General features: G+C 46.7%; 1 non-coding gene across 1 annotated transcript; it reads left to right on the plus strand.

Moving 5' to 3' along the window:
- The first annotated feature begins 10,075 nt into the window (after positions 1–10,075).
- On the plus strand, positions 10,076–10,148 carry TRNAR-ACG (transfer RNA arginine (anticodon ACG)). The gene has a single exon. It is a non-coding gene; the product is annotated as a tRNA-Arg (tRNA).
- Positions 10,149–10,428: the final 280 nt, after the last annotated feature.

Genomic DNA, 10,428 nt, shown 5'->3' on the forward strand with positions numbered 1-10,428 from the left:
GGGGGGAAAGATGGGGGGGGTGGTTGCGGAGGGGTCAGGAGAAGGGGGGTGGGGGGGAGGGATGGCGGAGGTAGGGGGGGGGGAGGTGGTAGGAGGGGGAAGGGTAGGGGAGGGACGGGAGGGGAAACATAATCAGAATCCTTGTAACATTGGTTTACAACTTTAGAATCTGTAATAAACAACAGTGGTGAACCATTTTGTTCCTCCGAACCCGTGGAGTACGTCTTCCACTAAGGAGGTCGATTTGACATCGTCCGTGCGGGCTGATCCAGGTAGTCCCTATTACCTCCATCTTTATTATCTACTGCTGGACCTTGTGGTTTCAGTTTAGGTACCCTTACGCTGTCTTGGGGGGCTATTTTGTATGGGGGGGGAGGGGAAAGGAAGATCGGGGAAGGAAGGGGGAGGGGATGAGTGGGAAGGGGGGGGGGCGAGAGTGGGAGGGGGGGGAAGGGTGGGAGCGGGACGGGGAGGGGAAACATATTCAGAGTTCTTTTAACATTTGTATTCAACCTTGGGTTCTGTATCAACCAACAATATTTAACAGTTTCGTTCCCTCAACTAACAATGTTGAACCATTTTGTTCCTGCAAGCACGTGGGGTGGGTCCTCCGCTAGGGAGGTCTGTTTGGCATCGTCCGTGTAAGCTGACCAGGGCAATCCTAATTTAAGGATAATAATGAATTACTAACTCTTGAACAAGTGGTCAAAAAAAGACTTGACAAAATGGAACAAGAGTTAGTAAGTAATAAATAAATGAAATTTCTACGTGACAAGGTGGATTACGACACAGGGTGCTATAGAAATTGGAAACAGGACATTAAGGATCCAAGAGGTAAACCCAATAAGAAGAATTATCGTTCCAATTTCAATAATAAAAATAAAAATAAGAAGGCTACCCAAGAGCGAGCCTCAGTTAGCAGCCCCAGTAATCATGCCACCACTACCAGTTTGCCCAAACCGAACCCCATATTACCTATTCATAACACTCAGCAGTTCATTCTGCAACGTAAACCTAATCCCACTATCAAGACTACAGCCAGCACAACAACTCAGTTGGGACCTATCCCCACCCACAATCAGTTTGAGGTTCTTTCTACAGATGAAATTGAAGTAGAGGCAGAGGAAAGTATGTATCAATCTCTCCCTTCCCAAAGCAATAAACCAGCTTTCTCTTTTTTAGAGTGGAGGAAGGAGAGGGAGCATATATTTCCAGAGGTAAAGGTTACCAAAGTAATAAAACCTCCTTTAGATTCACTGCTGCATACGAACATTCACAAAAAAAGAAAAAACGATTCAGGGGAGAAGAGGAGGTAGGAATAAGAGATGTAATATAAAATCCGACAGCGGAGGAACATGTCAAAATATATTCAATATTAGTAAACATCCTTTAAATGTCATTGAAAAGAGAGTCTTGGGTAAGGGCCTCACATTCGCACCAGTTTGTGGTCCCACCAGCTTCAATCTATTTATTGATGTGCAGAAATTTGCCAGAAAGCTGGCTTTAAAGAAGTATTTTGCTAAAGACGCCATCAGTAATCAGATTGAATCTAGAAGTATGAGCAATATGTGTACAACTGCTCTTTTTAAAAAACAATCTACTTTTAATCCCAAGTATGCTCAAGGTCACTTTGTGAACACCTTTGTTGAGATGGTCTCCAGGGATCTGGAACAATCGAGTCGCACCTTCAGAATGAAGCATGACAATCTTAGTCTGGAGGAAAAATTGGCTGTGAAAACTCTGGCCAATAACGAGTCAATTGTAATTAAACCTGCTGACAAGGGAGGGGGAGTGGTAGTGATGGACAGTAATTATTATGTCCAAGAATCATCAAGACTTCTTGGTGACACTGCCACTTACCTCCCCCTTGTTAGTGACCCCACGGACATTTATCATTCTGAATTAGTTACCCTTTTAGATAAGGGACTTGCCAATCAAGATATCATGCAGGATGAGTTTGACTTTTTGAATAATTTGCACCCACGTATACCTCTTTTTTATTTTATTCCTAAAATACACAAGGACCTTCACAACCCCCCAGGTCGTCCTATTATTTCTGGAATCCAATCACTCACATCCAATTTATCCCAATTTATAGATTATTATTTACAGCCACTGGTAGTTACATTGGAATCACATTTAAAAGACACCACTCAAGTCTTACAAATCCTGTGTGAGATTGATTGGAAATCAAGTTATGTATGGGTAACAGGAGATGTGACATCCCTCTATACAATAATAGACCACGTACTGGGATGTGAGGCCATTAAAGAAGCATTTGAGGGAGATAATACCATGTCCTCTGCTCTTAAGGCCTTCTTGATGGATGGGATTAGATTTATATTAACCCACAATTATTTTTGTTTTAATTTACAGTATTTTTTGCAGATATGTGGTACCGCTATGGGCACGAGGTTTGCACCAAGTTATGCTAACATCTTTATGGGGCAATGGGAGAAGGTTATTTGGAATAATTGCCCATTTGGTGCAAACCTTGTGCTCTGGTGGCGCTACATTGACGACGTTATTTTTATTTGGGACGGGGAACTGGATCTATTAGATGAATTTATCTTGTACCTTAATGACAACCAAAGGAATTTGAGATTTATATGCCAATATGATAAAATTACTATCAACTTTTTGGATTTGAGTATTAGTATTGTTGATGACCATATTCACACCCAAACATTTTTAAGCCTGTACAGGCCAACAATTACGTTGTGGCCAACAGTCATCATAATCCGACCACCGTTCTGCGGGCGTCAATATAGTCTTGCCCGTGCTCTTTGTCGGTGCACGTGTTGCCCACTATCACCCATCCTAGGTCAAGTCTTTGGGCGTATGGCGGGTTGTGGGGTCCGTTATGCTGTTTACGGACTTTATGTACCCTCATGATGTCCCTGCCGAGCAGCAGCAAGATCTTGGCGCCTTGTTCTACCGGCAGGATGTAGTTGGCTATTCCTTTGAGGTGCGGGTAATGGCGTGCCGTGTCTGGCGTGGGAATCTCGTCCCTGTTTGTGGCCATGTCGCTGCACTCGATGAGTGTGGGAAGGGGCATGTTCACTTTGCCGTCTATTGAGCATATGTTGTAGCCATTCACTCTTCTCCCTGTAGTCTCCATTCGCCCTGCGCACGTTCTGAGAGTGTAAGGAGAAGCGCTGTCTTGTATGTTAAACATGTCGAAGAATTCTGGCCTGACCAGCGATTGGTTGCTCTGGTCGTCGAGGATGGCATACATCCGAATAGCCTTCTCAGGTTGTCCCTGGGGGTGCACTGCGACAAGGCATATTTTGGAGCAGGACATTTTGTCACCTTCTTTTCCGCAAACCTCAGTGCACTAAGATGTGACGGATGTTGGCTCTCCTTCTTCTTTCTCCCCGCCATGCTCCGCTACGGAGGATGGGTTGTTGAGTTGGTGGGGTGTCAGCGCCTCTGGGTGTAACGTGCTCGTCACTTTCGCACACTGTGCATTTGATCTCTTCTTTACAGTCCCTGGCTAGGTGAGTCATGGAACCGCAGCAACTGAAGCAAACTCTGAATTCTCCAAGTAACCTCTTGCGTTCCTCTAGGGACTTCATCCTGAACCCAAAGCACTTGTTAAGTGGGTGTGGCGTCTTGTGTATGGGACATTCCCTGTTTAGGTCCCTCGGTTTCTCGTCTCCGGCGACCGACTGATCGGGAGTAGTTTGGGTCGTGGGAGGCACGTCCGTCCTGTGGACCGAGATGGGTGTTTGAGTGTTACCGTATCTCGCCACTGGTCTCTCATTCCTCAGGCTGCTTGCACTGTGTGTGGTTTGCGCACCTAAGATGAAGCTGGGGTCGTTCCTGGTCCTTGCCGCTTCACGGATGAAGCTCAAGAAGACTGAGAATGGGGGGAAGGCGACTTGCTTCTCCCTTTTGTATTTGGAGCCTTGTGAGATCCATTTTTCTTGGAGGTTGTAGGGTAGCTTCTCCAAGATGGGTCTCACTCCACAAGCTGAGTTCAAGATGTTGAGACCTGTTAAGGAGTGGTCTTTCCTTGCAATCTCCAGCTCTTGCAGCAGGTCCCCGAGCTCTCGTAACTTCGAGTAGTCTTTAGTTGTGATCTTGGGAAAGCTGTCGACTCTTTTGAAGAGCGAATCCTCGACTGCTTCGGGCCTACCGTAGCACTCTTCTAGCCTTTCCCACACTAAGTCAAGACCTACTTGGGGTTGGTTCGCGTTTGCCGCCCGAAGTCTCTTCGCGTGCTCCTGGATTCGTTCCCCAGGAGCTTGAATAGCAGGTTGAGCTCTTCCCTTGCTGAGAAGTCCAAGCTGTGGATTGCGTCTTTGAACGTGAACTTCCACGTCCGGTAGTTCTCAGGGCAGTCGTCGAAGCTGATGAGGCCTGCTTGCACCAGGTCACGCCGGATCATGTACTTGGCTATGTCTGTCAGGCCTGAGGCATCGGCGTGTTTGTCCCGTTCTGAGGTAGTTGCTGGGAGGGTCTGTGCGGTCGCCTCTTTCTTGGCGTGGACGCGTGATGACTGCTGGTCAGTGTGAGGGCTGTGTTTTCCCGTGTGGGTGTACCTGGATGGCGAGCCTGTTGTAGTGCATCCGTAGTGCGCGCTGGCGTGTGGATCACTGTTGCGGCTGTGGCTATCCCAAGCAGCATGTACCATTGACGGAGCAGCGTCTTCTCCTCGTGGACCTAACAAGTCTGTGGTGTCTGTAGAGTCACTCCTTCCATGTTGTAACAGAATGTGGACACACATCTCTCTCTGAACCATGTCTTGGCCATCTCCAAGTGACCGAAGGGCCAAGTGAAGAGAAAGACAAGGTCATACCCCTGAGATCAACAAAAACATCCTCGCATCGGGGGATGTGACAATGGCCTAGGATGCTCAGCAGTCCAGACAGCTAAGGATCGATGAGTTGATTCCACCGAAGGAAGAAAGTAACCTCCCAAAGGCAACCGATAAAGGGATCGTCCAAAAGGCAATAAAACAATCAAACAGTCCTCTCGCGAGCAATGGCACGACTAAGACGTACAGTTGTTCCTCTCCACAGAGTATCAAGTGACAAAGCAGCCAGCTGCCACAGCTGGCATAGCCGCAAAAGATTGCGCCCTACAGGTGAAGCCACAGTGTCAAAAAGACTGTCCTCTCACACGTCTAAAAAGAGACAGCCACAGAGACATTTCATAAAGGGATTTACTAGGGCAAAAGAGACTGTTCTTCGTTACGTCCAGGGAGAAAATAACCTCCTGATGGCAGTTAACAAAGAGACACAAAAGCGTTTCACCAAACTACGGGGAGATGTTCTCGTGCAAGAGGAATGCACCAATGACCTACGGTGTACAGCGTTCCAGACAACAAGGACTCCGCTACCATTCCATTCACCAAAGGGACGCCTCCCGAACAATAGAGAACCTGCCATCCCTAGGCTCACTTCGCTCCGCCGCAACCCACAAAGGGAGCCGGAGACCAAGAATAAAATTGTGGTCTTTACGCGGAAGAGATTCCTTAGCGGACACGCAGAACCAGCGCCTTCACCGAAGGAAGGTAAAAAATGCTGGCACCTCCCATCATCTGGTGTTCACCACCGTCAGAAACCCAGCCAGATTCGGGTAACGTTCAGCTCCAATGCTCAGCACCAGGAAGCCTCTCCAAACGGGGCACTACTCTCTGGACCAGACTTGACAACCAGTCTTCCAGGGGCGTTGATCCGCTTTTGCAAGGAGCCAAAGGCCATCTCCTTCAGCCAAACGCCAGGTGATAGGATGACAAACTACCACAACTGGCACATCCACGAGGCGATGCACTCTGTAGAGAAAACTACAGAGTCAAAGGGACTGTTTTCTCACAAAGTTGAAAGAAAACAGTGCAAGGGACCTTTACACAAAGACATTGTGATGCATCAAGCTAATCTAGAGCTGTGCATCCGCCTACTTCCCTTACCGAGATGGCGAAGGATTTCAAGCTGGGGGTACCGGCCGGTATCCCATCGTTATGTGGACATCATCTTTGCATTGTTATGTTGTTATATTGCACATATGTTCCACATATATAGAATATAGTGGTATCTCCAGATACCAGACGGGGAGTGTCATGGAACAAGAACTGCATCTCTGGTTCACCCCCCTCTTTCCTTTGCAGCTTCTGCCTGTCAGTTCTTATTTCAGCTGCATGGAGTTTGCATACACATACTGTGCCTGTGTGACATGTAACAATGTTGCATTTCTTGCCTCTGGGCATGAAATCAGTGAGCTGCTACTGCAGCCTCTGAGATCCTCACCAGAATGGGCTAGTCTGCCCCCCCCCTCCTGTTTGTTCAAAGATAGTCTGTCCCAAGACTATTCCCTTTACCCACATTGCCCCTCACTTCCTTTTCCACCCTGGAAGCAGTGAGTACAGTACCCTTCTCTGTTAATCTCCCATGGTGAGGCCATCTCTTTCTACCGGTTTCTAACTAAAAATCACCACTACACACCATCCACAAGTATCTGTATTCTGCTGCTTTTCCCAATAAAGTGGAGGAAATATTATAGGACTTGGAGGGATTTAAAAGGGAGCTGAGTTAGTGCTATCGGGAGCCATTCACACATCACACGTGACCTTGGCTTCAGAATACTGTACTAAGGGCGTAACAACCGATATGTTGATCCCTGCAGGGTTTGCATGGGCAGAGAAATCAGGGGAACCAAAAGCAAGGACGGCCTCTATAGGGGAGATTCTGAATCCGAAGGGTTTTTTTTACCTCTCAGAGTATCGGGACCGACGAGGCAAATTTCAGAGAGAGGGAAAACTGTGTGCAGGCTTCTAGCTAGCACATATGAAAAAGCGTCACTTTTGAGTGAAGGCAGTGTGTCAGCAAACATTCCTGGGAACACAACATGAACCCAGGAGGGTATATGTACGAGGCATAATGACCACTGTACGCTTTTAACCCTACGCTTTGAGAAGAGGAGAACACAGACAGTACAAGGGCGGTAATCATAACTGTACTGGTCTCTGAAGTGGATATTAGGTAAGGAGTGTCTGGGAAACCAGAAATGACTGCAGATTCCATAACGTGGGACTATGCGCTGAAGCAGAGATCACTGTTCTCTGGGTGACAGGCTGGTTCAGCGAAATACCCGGGAGGAGGAACTTTGCGACCAAGCTTAGGGAAAAACCTGGTCCCTGAATACATTTAACTGGAACCAGAACTTTAGCCGAAGTCTCCGGAGGCATGACAGTGGAAACTTGAGCTGAAGCAGGGGATTTATAGCAAAGAATTTCTAAGGACTCCGCAAGGTTAGGGGAATCCTTCAATGCAACCTCTGCTGTCGGACTGGGGAATCCATTCTCTGAGGCTAATACGATGGCATTAACTAGGAGGCAGCAAGAATTTACAGGGGTTAATGCAGACAGTGCCTGAGAGTAGAACATAGAGAGTTTTTTCTCTGTAATAGGGGAGACAAGGGATTTCTCCTCTGGAGGTAGGGATGTGACCCTGGCTGGGGGAGAACAGGGGATTACCAAAGGGACTCAAAGAGCTGCCCACGTGGGTTAATACAGGAATGACTCTGGGAACAGAACTTAGAAATTCAAGCTTAGAATGTGGAACTAGAAGGGATTCTTTCTCTGACAGGGAGAGCGCACAGGACTGCCTAGCAGGGGTTAAAGCAGGAAAAACTCAAGGGCTGGAATGAGAGATTCAGAGTTAGAAAGAGAGAGTAAAGACAGCTTACATTGTGAGAGAGACACACAGACCTGAGAAATACAGGGATTTACAGTGGAAAACTCATAGGCCTGACTAGCAGGGGTTTAGACAGGGCTAAGCTCAAGTACAGAAGTTAGGGATTCAGAGCTAGAAATAGAGGGGAAAAGGATTCGTTCTCGGATACTAGAGCCTTAGTGTTGGCTAGAGAAACATATGTAGACTCCAGGGGAACCTCACAGGGCTGACTGGCAGGGGTTAACGTAGACATATAAATGGGGTCAGAGAAAGCAGGCGTACAATCCGGGCTAGGGACCATGGCAGTTTCTGCGTTAGGGGCAGTGATAGTGGGACAGTTTGTTCATTTCATGGAGAGGGAGATACGTCCCCAGGTTTAGCGACAGGACTGGCAGTACAGGGGGACTGCCAAGCGGCAGCATAGCTGGCGAGGAGAGGGTCCTGTTCCTTTATGCAAATGTCCAAAGTCAGGGAAAGTGTCTAAAGTCAGGGAAAGTACACAGAGTGTGTTTTGTGCATGAGCCAACATGAAGAGAGGGTTCTCTCGTACTACGAGAATGTCCAGTGATAAGGCAGGGCATAGAGTGCATCTTGGGCGTAGGCCAGTCCCATAGGGTTCAGATTATCCCAGGTTAAAGGGGAACCAGGGGAGCGAACACAAGCGGCCAGAGACTGTTTTAAGTCCTTGAGGCAAATAGCCTTACTATGAGATCGTAACGGCATCGGTGTTGCAAAGGGGTTTAAACCTTCATACATATATACACCATTGTAACAGGGGAGTTATCCCTGTTCAAGTAATGTGCCTCTAATCCAGCAGTGTGGTGGTTAACTGCTGGTAGTCAATTAACAAACACCACCTGCCTGATTAGATTGCTTACAAAAGCCTGTCTTTTGAGACAGGAAGTAGGACTCCTTAGCTCATACCTGAGCTGACCTTGGAGACAGAGCAGAGATTGTCTTTGACTCTCACAACTTGTCTTGAGCCCTGCCAGAAAGACACAGCAAAGCTGCTTTCAAGACACAGGGGAAACTTCTAAACCTGAATGCTGACACACCCTGAGGAAAAGGGAGTTGAACCAGGGACAGAGAAGATTTTCCCTCCAAACCACAAGGAACAGATAAGACTTTTATTTACAAGACTTTTTATATCTGTTAATTTCATGCTATATGTTTGGGGCTGGGAGACATGCTTATCTAAGGGAGTTGTGAACCGCATAGTATTTCACTAGAAATACTCCCAAGTGAATAGAAGCTTGTTTACCCCTTGTTTGGAAGGTTTCCTGATGTTAAGGAAAAGGCGCAATAAAAGGCTTATTTAATTTCACCCTAATCAGTCTCCCTTGCATACCTCTGTGAACGTCCACCTACAACCATCAATACGAGGTAGTATTTCGCACAGATACTGGGACTGGTCTGCAGGCCGGGACAGGATTTCAGACAGAAACTTGCCAACCCTCACCACAGGGCGGTCCGAGTTTGTGGGGCCGAGCATACTGTCATGGTTGTGCTCGCCACAAACCTGGGTCGGACCGCGTGGCTGAGGTGGGGTTGTACAAGCACCGACCTTAGACCGCGCAGGCTGATCCGGATTGCGCAGTTCGTAGTCGTACGTAGCAGGGTCGGGGCTGGAGACGGCAGCATCATCAGTAGACAAGCCATGGTCAAAAGTGAAGAGATCAGGGTAAACATTATTCAAGCAGGAGTTCGGCAACAGGTAGTCAGGAGTTCCTCGCTTCAGCTTAGAAGCACGGGCATGGGTTCTGCAGGATAGGCAGACCGGAGTGGGGACGCCGCCAGGCAGCACCGGAAAACGAGAGAGAGAGAGAGAGAGAGATATTCTACAGATACAGATTACCTGTACATTATAGCTGAGAGAGAGAGAGAGAGAGAGAGAGAGAGAGAGAGAGAGAGAGAGAGAGAGGAGAGAGAGAGAGAGAGAGAGAGAGAGAGAGAGAGAGAGAGAGAGAGAGAGAGAGAGAGAGAGAGAGATTTTACAGATTACCTGTACATTATTGCTGAGGAAGTGAATGTTAGCAAAATATATTAGCGCATTAAAGAGGGGGAAAATTAACTTATTATTTCCTTTATGACCCAAAGTTTCATATTTAATATACAGACTTGCTTCTCAGGCATGGAAAAAAAATATTCAAAACTGCTGTTACCCAGATTTGAACCGGGGTTTCTGCGGCCACAATACAAAATAATAACCATTATACAATCACGGCATGCGACAATGCAAGTACGATCCATTGTGAAGCACGGCAAACCTAACGTGCTATTTCTAATTAGTTCCTGGTATTATATGATAAGCTTGAACTAGCAATGCATGAAGCATTGTATTTTCCTGTGGTGTCAGTTATCAGCTGCCAAAATTATGTAAACAGCGCAATAGAGCAGGGCCAGTGGCGCAATGGATAACGCGTCTGACTACGGATCAGAAGATTGTAGGTTCGACTCCTACCTGGCTCGTGTTTCTACATTTTTTTTAACAGTCCTTAATGTTACAGATTGAGAATTTGATACAAATATATATTTTAATATATATTTTAAATAAATCCTAAATGTTGGATGCTTAATTTAATATAAATATTATAAAACTTAAGAAGAAATTAACATCATTGGACATGGCTGCTACAGTGCCACCTGAAAAAAAATGAATTGTTATGAACCCTTACTTAAAAAATATGTTGCAACACTGAGTTTGCAAATAAGAGCTGAAAATAGCAGTTCAAATGTTGTTCCGAAGTTG

Source organism: Ascaphus truei, chromosome 21 (assembly GCF_040206685.1).
Source record: "Ascaphus truei isolate aAscTru1 chromosome 21, aAscTru1.hap1, whole genome shotgun sequence".
Taxonomy (NCBI): Eukaryota; Metazoa; Chordata; class Amphibia; order Anura; family Ascaphidae; genus Ascaphus; species Ascaphus truei.